This window comes from Cupressus sempervirens, chromosome 10 (assembly GCF_028749045.1).
Source record: "Cupressus sempervirens isolate cs-2001-9-10 chromosome 10, ASM2874904v1, whole genome shotgun sequence".
Classification (NCBI taxonomy): Eukaryota; Viridiplantae; Streptophyta; class Pinopsida; order Cupressales; family Cupressaceae; genus Cupressus; species Cupressus sempervirens.
Window position 1 is genome coordinate 776,910,407 of NC_143127.1, and position 8,989 is coordinate 776,919,395.

Below are 8,989 nucleotides of genomic sequence, written 5' to 3' on the forward strand. Positions count from 1 at the left end.
CATCCAAGATTTATAGCATTTTCAAGAGGTGAATCAAGTGATCAAGTTGTATATGATATGATTGATATGACATACAAAATTGAAGCAGATATGAACAAAATTACTGGAGAGGGTAAAGCCATCACAGATGCAAAATGGACTAAAAACTTCAGTGAATTAGAGGCAGTTAGAAATACAGCATGGCTTGTTGTGGATACAGATATTGCCATCTGGGAGGTTATAGCAGATATCAAAGCAATCCCTTCAGTAGAAGATGATTAGCACAAAAGATGGTGGCCCCGGGGAATCAATTGGAGGACAAGTGATGCAGAAGAATATCAAAGAGAAGTTGTTCATCATAACAGATTACCTTACCTTTGCGGTACATCCGCTGTGGGTAATGCTGCAGTTAGAACTGGAAGACAGGCTTAATGATCACTTGCCACTTGTCACATTTTGTAATTGTTTCCCCTTTTTCTATTAAAATATGTCACAAAAGGTTTCAACATTATAGCAGATATCAAAGCAATCCCTTCAGTAGAAGATGATTAGCACAAAAGATGGTGGCCCTGGGGAATCAATTGGAGGACAAGTGTTGTAGTAGAATATCAAAGAGAAGCTGTTCATTATAACAGATTACCTTACCTTTGCGATACATCCGTTGTGGGTAATGTTGCAGTTAGAACTGGAAGACAGGCTTAATGATCACTTGCCACTTGTCACATTTTGTAATTGTTTCCCCTTTTTCTGTTAAAATATGTCACAAAAGGTTTCAACAAATTGTAATGATTATCTTAATTGTTGTTATCTTTCGTCTTTTGTAATGAATCATTATGTAACCTTTGTAAGCCTGAAGCTTGTTGCAACTCAAGTGATATAAATATGAGTTCCCAAGGCTTAGAAATGGTTTGATCTGTTGTTATTTTTCGAATTAAGACTTAAGTATAATTTGCTTTAAGAGCAGATATTGTTCCAACTCTATGTATTTCAATTTTCCATTATGTTATGTAGTCAGTAGTTCTCTGTGATGTTATGGGCTTTGCACATGTCTCTATTATCTCTTTTTTTATTATCAAACAACTAAATCAAGAGAAAGATACAAAAATAACATTGTGTCAACAATATGAATAGAGTAACAAGTAACAAAAATCTTGAACTCAAATCAAGAGAAAGGTACAAAAATAACATTATGTCAACAATAGAGTAACAAAAATCTTGAACTCAATTTTTGTAATTTGTAATTGCAATATGACTAAATAATGAATATGGAAGAACTGAAGTAGACCTATAAATTCCTTAGAACTGAATGCTACATTACTAAATCACAATTCACTTCATTGACTCAGTCTTAAATATGAAATTGAAGTCTGACTAGTACTAATAGGTTCCTCTTCATTCTGAATCAGGTATTCAAAATTCGTAAAATCTTCATTTTCATTTTGACTTTGAGACCTAAATTCATCATTTATGTTGGAGTTAGCAGTAGAAGTAGAACCACCATCTTTTAAAGTTTTGCAAAGGCCTCGTCTTTCATGTGTGGAATTCCAAATGGCCAATGACCTATCATAAGGAAAATCTCTAACATTGTATTGAGTAACAAACAACCTCAAACAAGTTTCGAAATTTTTGTCTAGTTTGTTTCTGACATTTGATTTCAAAAACCCCAATGCATTGAAAACTCTCTCATCTTCCACCGACCCTAATATCATTGTTTGACATAAATCGACAAGGCTGAAATATTCTGATACTGAAGTACGTAATACTTCACTCTGACTTATCCTTTTCCAGAGCCTTGTTATTGCACTAGGATCAAATGGATTCTCAAGGTTTTCCATCTAGTTTTTCATACACAATGCAAAAAGTTTACATTGATTTTTAAGATTATTTGAATCTAAGATTCCTTGTATTAGTTGTCCATTGCAATCTGTATGCTTTGAAAACTGTGTTATCAATTCGTCAAGTTTATTATGAATCAACTTTGCATCAGTTGGATTATGTCCAAAGTGTTTCCAAAATTGAGGAAACACACAACTCATGGCTTCAAGAATTTCTTCTTGAGGGAATCTTTCACGAATCTCACTTGAAAGTTGGTAGGAAATAGACTTCACATTTTCACCAACAGATTTAACAATCTTGTCAAAATCATCCTTTCTAATTGGTAGTACTCTGCCTCTCTTGGTTGTTTTAGATTGGTGCATTGGTATTTGAAATCCTTTCACAAACACACATAGCTCATTTTTCCCATTGAATTGTAAAAAATTCTCAGCATGATTCAAATCTGTAATTATCTCCCACCTTGAAAAAATTGGGCTATGACCTGAGAGATCTGAATACAAAGAATCCAGAGCCATGCATGTCATTTTACGTAAATCAAAATACTCATGAATATACATAGTTCTATCTTGGGCTTTCTTAACAAGTTTGTTCATTAAATCCAGCATGGGGAGAAGACTGGCTAAAGTTAATAGGTTCTCTATATCACTTAACTTATTTAACAAATCAAGAGCTCTATCCACTGTAAGGCGTTGCTCATATAGAACTCCAATCAAGGATTGATATTCTGCTAGAACTCGTTCTGCTGGTCCATGCAAAGATATCCATCTGGTCTCAACATACTTGAGAATCTTATTTCCTGCTGTTACTCCCTTAGAAAAAATCTTAAATTCTGCAAAGCGTTTAGGACTTCTGCAAAAGTACGAGTGGAGCTCACGGATTAGATCTTCAACTTTTGACACTGTAGGAAAAGTACTTACAATCTTATATGCTAAATTAATTCGATGGGCCATGCAGTATATGCCAAGCATATAAGATGCAATACTAGTTTGTAATCTTGCACAAAGACAAGTCCTTTGCCCTTGCATTACTGCAGCTCCATCAGCTCCGACACACACTAACTTCTTTGCAATTGTCAAGTCATCCATACCAGCAATTTCATTCAAAGCTTTCTTAACTTCTAAATATAAATTTTCTACAGTTGAATTGGCCCTCATTTTATGAACACAAAGTAGATTAGCTTGACGGACATGATCTTTTACAGTATATACATGCATACAGACCCAAGCAGTGTTATCTACCCCAGTGACTTCATCTAAGGATAATGAAATGAACTTGGATTGTTTTATTCTCTCCTGTACATTTTTCTTTTCCACCTCGGCAAGACAGCTTGCCATTTCCCATCCAGCGTATATTGACCAATGTGACATAGGATAGTGAGGAACTCTCAAAAAAGATAATAAATTACCATATTCTGAAAAGTCTCTCATAGGACACCCTCTAGATAGAATATGAAAAATAACACTCATCTGAATGGTCTTTGCCAAGTTTGTATCATTGGCTGCATGTTGAAGCCCATCCTTGATTGGATTTCCACTACTGCCACTACCAATTATCGCTAGTTTCTTGAAATGCTCTTCATATTCTATGGCATACTTAACATGAAGGCATTCTTCCTTTGATTTCCATCTCACTGCCGCTACTTCCTTTCCATCTATGATTTTTTTTTCATAAACCTTACCGATATGTTTTTCTATAGTGTCGAGCTTTAACTGCAACTTTTTCTCTCTTTTAGTTTTCCAGGTACAAATCGTACACTTGCATTCTATTGGTGGTTCATCATTTTTTGTGACTGGTTCAATAAACTAGTGCTTTGCTACCCAATCAACTTGGAAAGTCCTTTTCATTTCCCACTCCCACCCGATTTTTACATTCCTTTTTCTTTTCTTCCTACCAACATCAATATTATCTTCTGTTGTTCGAACATTGTTATCCTCGTTTGATGCATTTTGATTTAATTGAATAACAACCTGCTCTTCTAGTGGTGGTGAGGTATTGTGATTTCCTTCTGCACTTGTACTTGCCAAAGTTGGTAGGCCAGAAACATTATCAATTCCAAAGGAAGCCTTTATGGTAGTATCTCTAAGTTTTCGGCATTTTGATGTAAGATTAATCCCTTCACTGTCCTTGGGTGTCTTTCCCTTGTCACTTCCCTGAGACTGAGCAATATTAGTTATAGACTCACCCTCCCCTGACATCTCAATCCACTGATAATCCATTTAAACTTTACTTCATTGAGAATAAGCAGTATTACTTTCAGTATCCATTTAAAACCACAAAATATTTATACATTAGCGAACAAAAAATAATAATCATAGTAAAATTTTAATTTTTTGGACAAATCATTTCATTGTATTCAAGCTTTAAAAAAACATACCATGGAAGGGCTAGGGAATTGGTACAAAGGAGTGGTATGATAGTTTTATCAGTTTGAAGTTGGCAACTTGGCAGTTGCGAAACTATGAGAAAGGCTTTAACAGGTCTATCGCAATGTCACTATCAAAGTGAAAGTTAATAGTTTGTGTGTTGCGAAACCGCGAGGAGGGCAAAGATCCAATCATCGCCGGTTGAAAAGATAAAGGAGATTGTGTTGTGAAACCGTGAGGAGGGTAGAGATCGCATCATCGCCGGTTTAAATGATGGTGAACTTTTATGTCGCGAAGTCACGAAAAAGGGAGATCACACCATTGAATGTTCGCACTTCGCAGCAGTTAAAGGGAAAAGACTTCCAACAGCCACAAGACCGTGATGGCAAAGATTTTGCATGTTCGCAGCAGTTAAAGGGAAATACTTCCAGCAGCAACGAGATCGTGATGGCAAGGATTTCGCATGTTCGTAGCGGTTTAAAGGAAAGACTTCCAGCAGCTGCGAGACCGCGATGGCAAGGATTTCGCATGTTCGCAACGGTTAAAGGGAAAAGACTTCCAACAGCTGCGAGACTGCGATGGCAAGAATTTTGCATGTTCGCAGAGGTTAAAGGGAAAAGACTTCGAGGGAATCTTTCACAAATCTCACTTGAAAGTTGGTAGGAAATAGACTTCACATTTTCATGAATCTATGCATGCAAGCTTTAAAAACCATTAACGTCACCAGCAACTTTTAGCATTGCGTCCACTTTTTGAAAAATTTCTAATGAAAATGAGATAAGAAAGGAAACTGTAGATAAGCTTCTGATTAAATTAAACTACATAACCTCAAGGAGAGTATTTTACAGCACAGTTGCACATACCAATGTACCACCACTTGTGGAAGCTATCTCTGGAGTTTGAGTCGTGCTTGCGATGTGTTCTGCATTGCCAAAAATTTGATGGAGTGCCAGTGGTATTTAGTGAATGTCTCATTGCTTGGGAGAATTTGGATTTATACATATTACAAATCAATACAATTACCAATTTACCATGCCAAATGAGCCAACTCCTCCATGACAAAATGAAAGAGTGTTGGCAAAATGAGCCGACTCCTCCACTTCCCATAACGTGAAACGAATCGACTCCTCCACGATAAAATGAAACTGGGATGGTGAATTCTCCCATACTGCATGAAACATAAACTTGAAACCCAACAAACATTCCATGATAAGCATTACTTGGTCAGCTGCGTGAAAGGCGATACCGTCAGGGAAAAACTCAAACGTAACATTTGCCTTGGCGATTACAATGCTAGGCAACCAGGTAAACCCAACAAAGCTTGGCGACCAAGAAACCATGGAAGGGCTCAAAAATCGCCAAAAATAACATTGGCAAAACATCAAATTTGCCAAAATACGAAAATTTGCCACTATATTATACCCTATACAAAATCGTTCAGAAGAAGGGTTTAACATGAGCCCTAGACTTTCCTAATATATTTAAAACTAAGTGGATAAGAATTGTACTAAGCTGAATTCACAATGGTTCTTTATGGCTAGAGAGAGGACCAATTAAGATCACCAAGTGAATAATTCATAGGGTAACTAGCTACCCAACCCTAGATCGGCCAAAGACACTCAGAAGTGACTCCAAGGAAGTAATTGAGAAGAACACTGGTGCAAAATGGAATAAGAGAAGTATGACTATAGATACCATCACTAATCCACTACTAAACTTTGCTATAAGGGTAATCTCTCATAAATTTTATCAATCCAGTAGATTGAATAGTGTAATTTTCATAGCTATGGATGTTGGCTACAAGATTGTAAAGAAAGATCATACATATGATCTGATAGAGCTACAATTGCAATAACTTATGGAAAATCTTGGAGCTATAAGGAAAATGAAGAGTGCACAGTACAATTTTGGTCCACTATTGAATTTCATAATCTTTTATGTACAGAAGACATTTCCCTCTTTTGGTATTGTAGGGTGGAAGATCAATAGGTCAATTGTAGTGCAAATCAATGAGTTCATTAGGAAAATGGGAGTAATTTTTGAAACCTTGATGACAAGTTACTGTCAAGGATCTTTCTAATACTTTAGCTCAGAATAGCAATCCACTTACTATAGAAGATTCTAGACCATCTACACTACAAGCTAAACTCTGTGCAAATCCAATTTTGGTTAGTGTAGAAGAATTACAAAAGGCAGTAACTAAGGTCACAAGCGAAAAGGTGAATCCACAACAACCATCTTCTATCATCCCTTTAGTTATTAGTGTACAACCTTCAATTCAAACAACAATAGACATATCTACCAAGGTTGATAGAAGTGTTAAAGATGATACTATTGAGAAGAAGCCAACAGAAGAGAAAGATATTGCAGGACAACATAAAACATGATAGATAGGTTCATCTATACCTAAAGCACAAGAACAAGGTGTTATTCAAGTCATAGTGATAGATCAAGGCAAGCCTAAAGAGCATGAGTTAACATGTAAGGTGAAGGAACAAGAAGCCATCTAAGCATTGGTAACTCTACCAGTATATGGCACCCCTTCTATATAAGTTCTTTAGAAGCCGAGCACGAAAGCCATTCCATTACAAATCTTAGTGCCAAGCCCTAGTTCATCAAAGGTTGATAAGGTAATTCACTATGGATACATAAGCCTTGATGAAGAAATTATAATTTCAAAATTTGACTATGACGCCATGACATTGAAGAAAATAGGCATTTTGCAATAGGCCTTAGAAAAGAAAAACCATCAAGAAATGCTCAGGAGAGAACATAGGTAGAAACAAGCACTCCAAGATATAAAGGACATCCTTTTAGATGCATTTAGCCTGCTAACTCCTAAAGAGACCAAGCCACTAATAGAACAATTGATAGATGTAGTGGAAAAGGTTAGTAGTGAAGACCTTGATACAACTACAAAACTTTTAGAATGGTCTGAGAAGAAGTTTCAAGGAAAGGTGAATGAGAAAATATCTAGTGAAATAGCACTAACTTGAGTTGCATTGGCAACTAAGGTTGAAGAGGTGAAGAAGGTACTTGAGAATATATTCTCATTGTACACAAAGCTATGTGATCCTATACTCTTCACTCAAGAGACCACGAGTCATATTTTGATTCTAGAGAGAAACCTCAACATATTAGGTACAAAGCTACCTCAAAACCCATATCAAAGTGAGAAGAATTTTAGAACATTGCTTCAAACACAAAGTCAATTAGTTGTACTGATAGTAGATGAGGCTAGCATAAGAGTCAAATTGACATGTATACAGGCATCTCTTACCCCACACATGGAGATATTGCACAAGGAACTAGGTTATGCCAAGACTCTACTGAAGGAAGACCCCAATATTTCTACTTTGGATGGCCTAGTGGACCTTGTTGCCAAGCTTGCAATCCAAATCAAGTCATTGGATGTTGCATGTGACAATTGGGATGTAGCCCTCAAGATCATAATGGATGTCTATAAATCCTTTTTGGACAAACACACTATAAGTGTATAGCCCATTTGACATAAGTGTCAAAAAGTGGGAGAATAAAGAAAGGGGGATATATAACAATAAATGGGGGAGAACAAAGAAAGGAGGAGATAGAAATAGAGGAAGAATAAAGAATGGGGAGATTCATTTTTAGAGAGGAAAGTAGCAATAAAATACAAATATTAGCTAAGACAGAGCATATCATATTAAAGAGTATCAAATACATTGCTTTGAATTTAGAAGGGACCACAGGGTTTGGATACAAATCATACACATTAACTCAAGGGGAGTTATCAATTTTGAGATATATAGGTTATTGCAGAATTTTGAAATTTTTAAGTTTTGTATATAAACCAAGTCATGGATATGTTATGCTCAAGAAGATTAAGGTTGATTATGTATATTCAAGTGTTTTTGACACTCATGTCAAAAGGGGAGATTGTTGATCTCAAATTGGTTTTGACAAGTGAGTGTCAACACACTTAAGCCATTTACTCAATTCATGTCAAACTAGTAATATATGTTGAGCACAACATGTAAATATTAGACCATGCTGAGTTGCAATGAGTGTCGAGTCACTCATATGCCAAGTCAGAAGCAAAAATATAGTGCATGCCAAGCATCAATGATTTCATATGCCGAGTGACATAGTTTTAACATATTTGTTTGTAATGGCACAAACAACTATCTAAACTATTTCTGAGCTGACTTAAGGATAGATTACAATCTTTTGGAGATAAGGATGAATCTATATGCAGATTCCCTATGTAATTACATTTAGCCAATCACAAAATGGGAAGGTTTAAGTGGCAAAATAGATGAATCACAGTTGTAGATTCATACCTAACCCTAAGCCACCTAAGTCTTCTTAATGAGGATGAATCCCTAAACTCTTTATGAATGGGTGGAAGGGTGATTGATCAAATTAGAGGAGAGAACAAGATAGTTTGCATGCAGAGCATTCAAGGTGATTTAGAAGTGAGAGTGAATTGCAGAATCAGTTAGAGAAGAATAGAGGATAGAGAGAAGGATACAACATTGATACATCTAACCATGAAGGATCAATTAGACATTGTATAGAGGTTATCTATTATCAGGAAAGCAAGTGCTAATCACAAGATCTATGCTAAGACATTTTAATAGGTGATTTCAGTTGAATCTCTTAATAGAGTAGTCCTAACAGTTTTTATGAAATCCTTTAACAAGGTGCTTACTTAATTGTAAGTTGAAGTCCTCTAACTAGGAACACTTCTAATAGGGTGTTGAAATCCTCTAGTAAGGTGCGACCTAACAGTCTTTGCAAGCCTTTAATAGGGAAGACCATGATTCATGGTC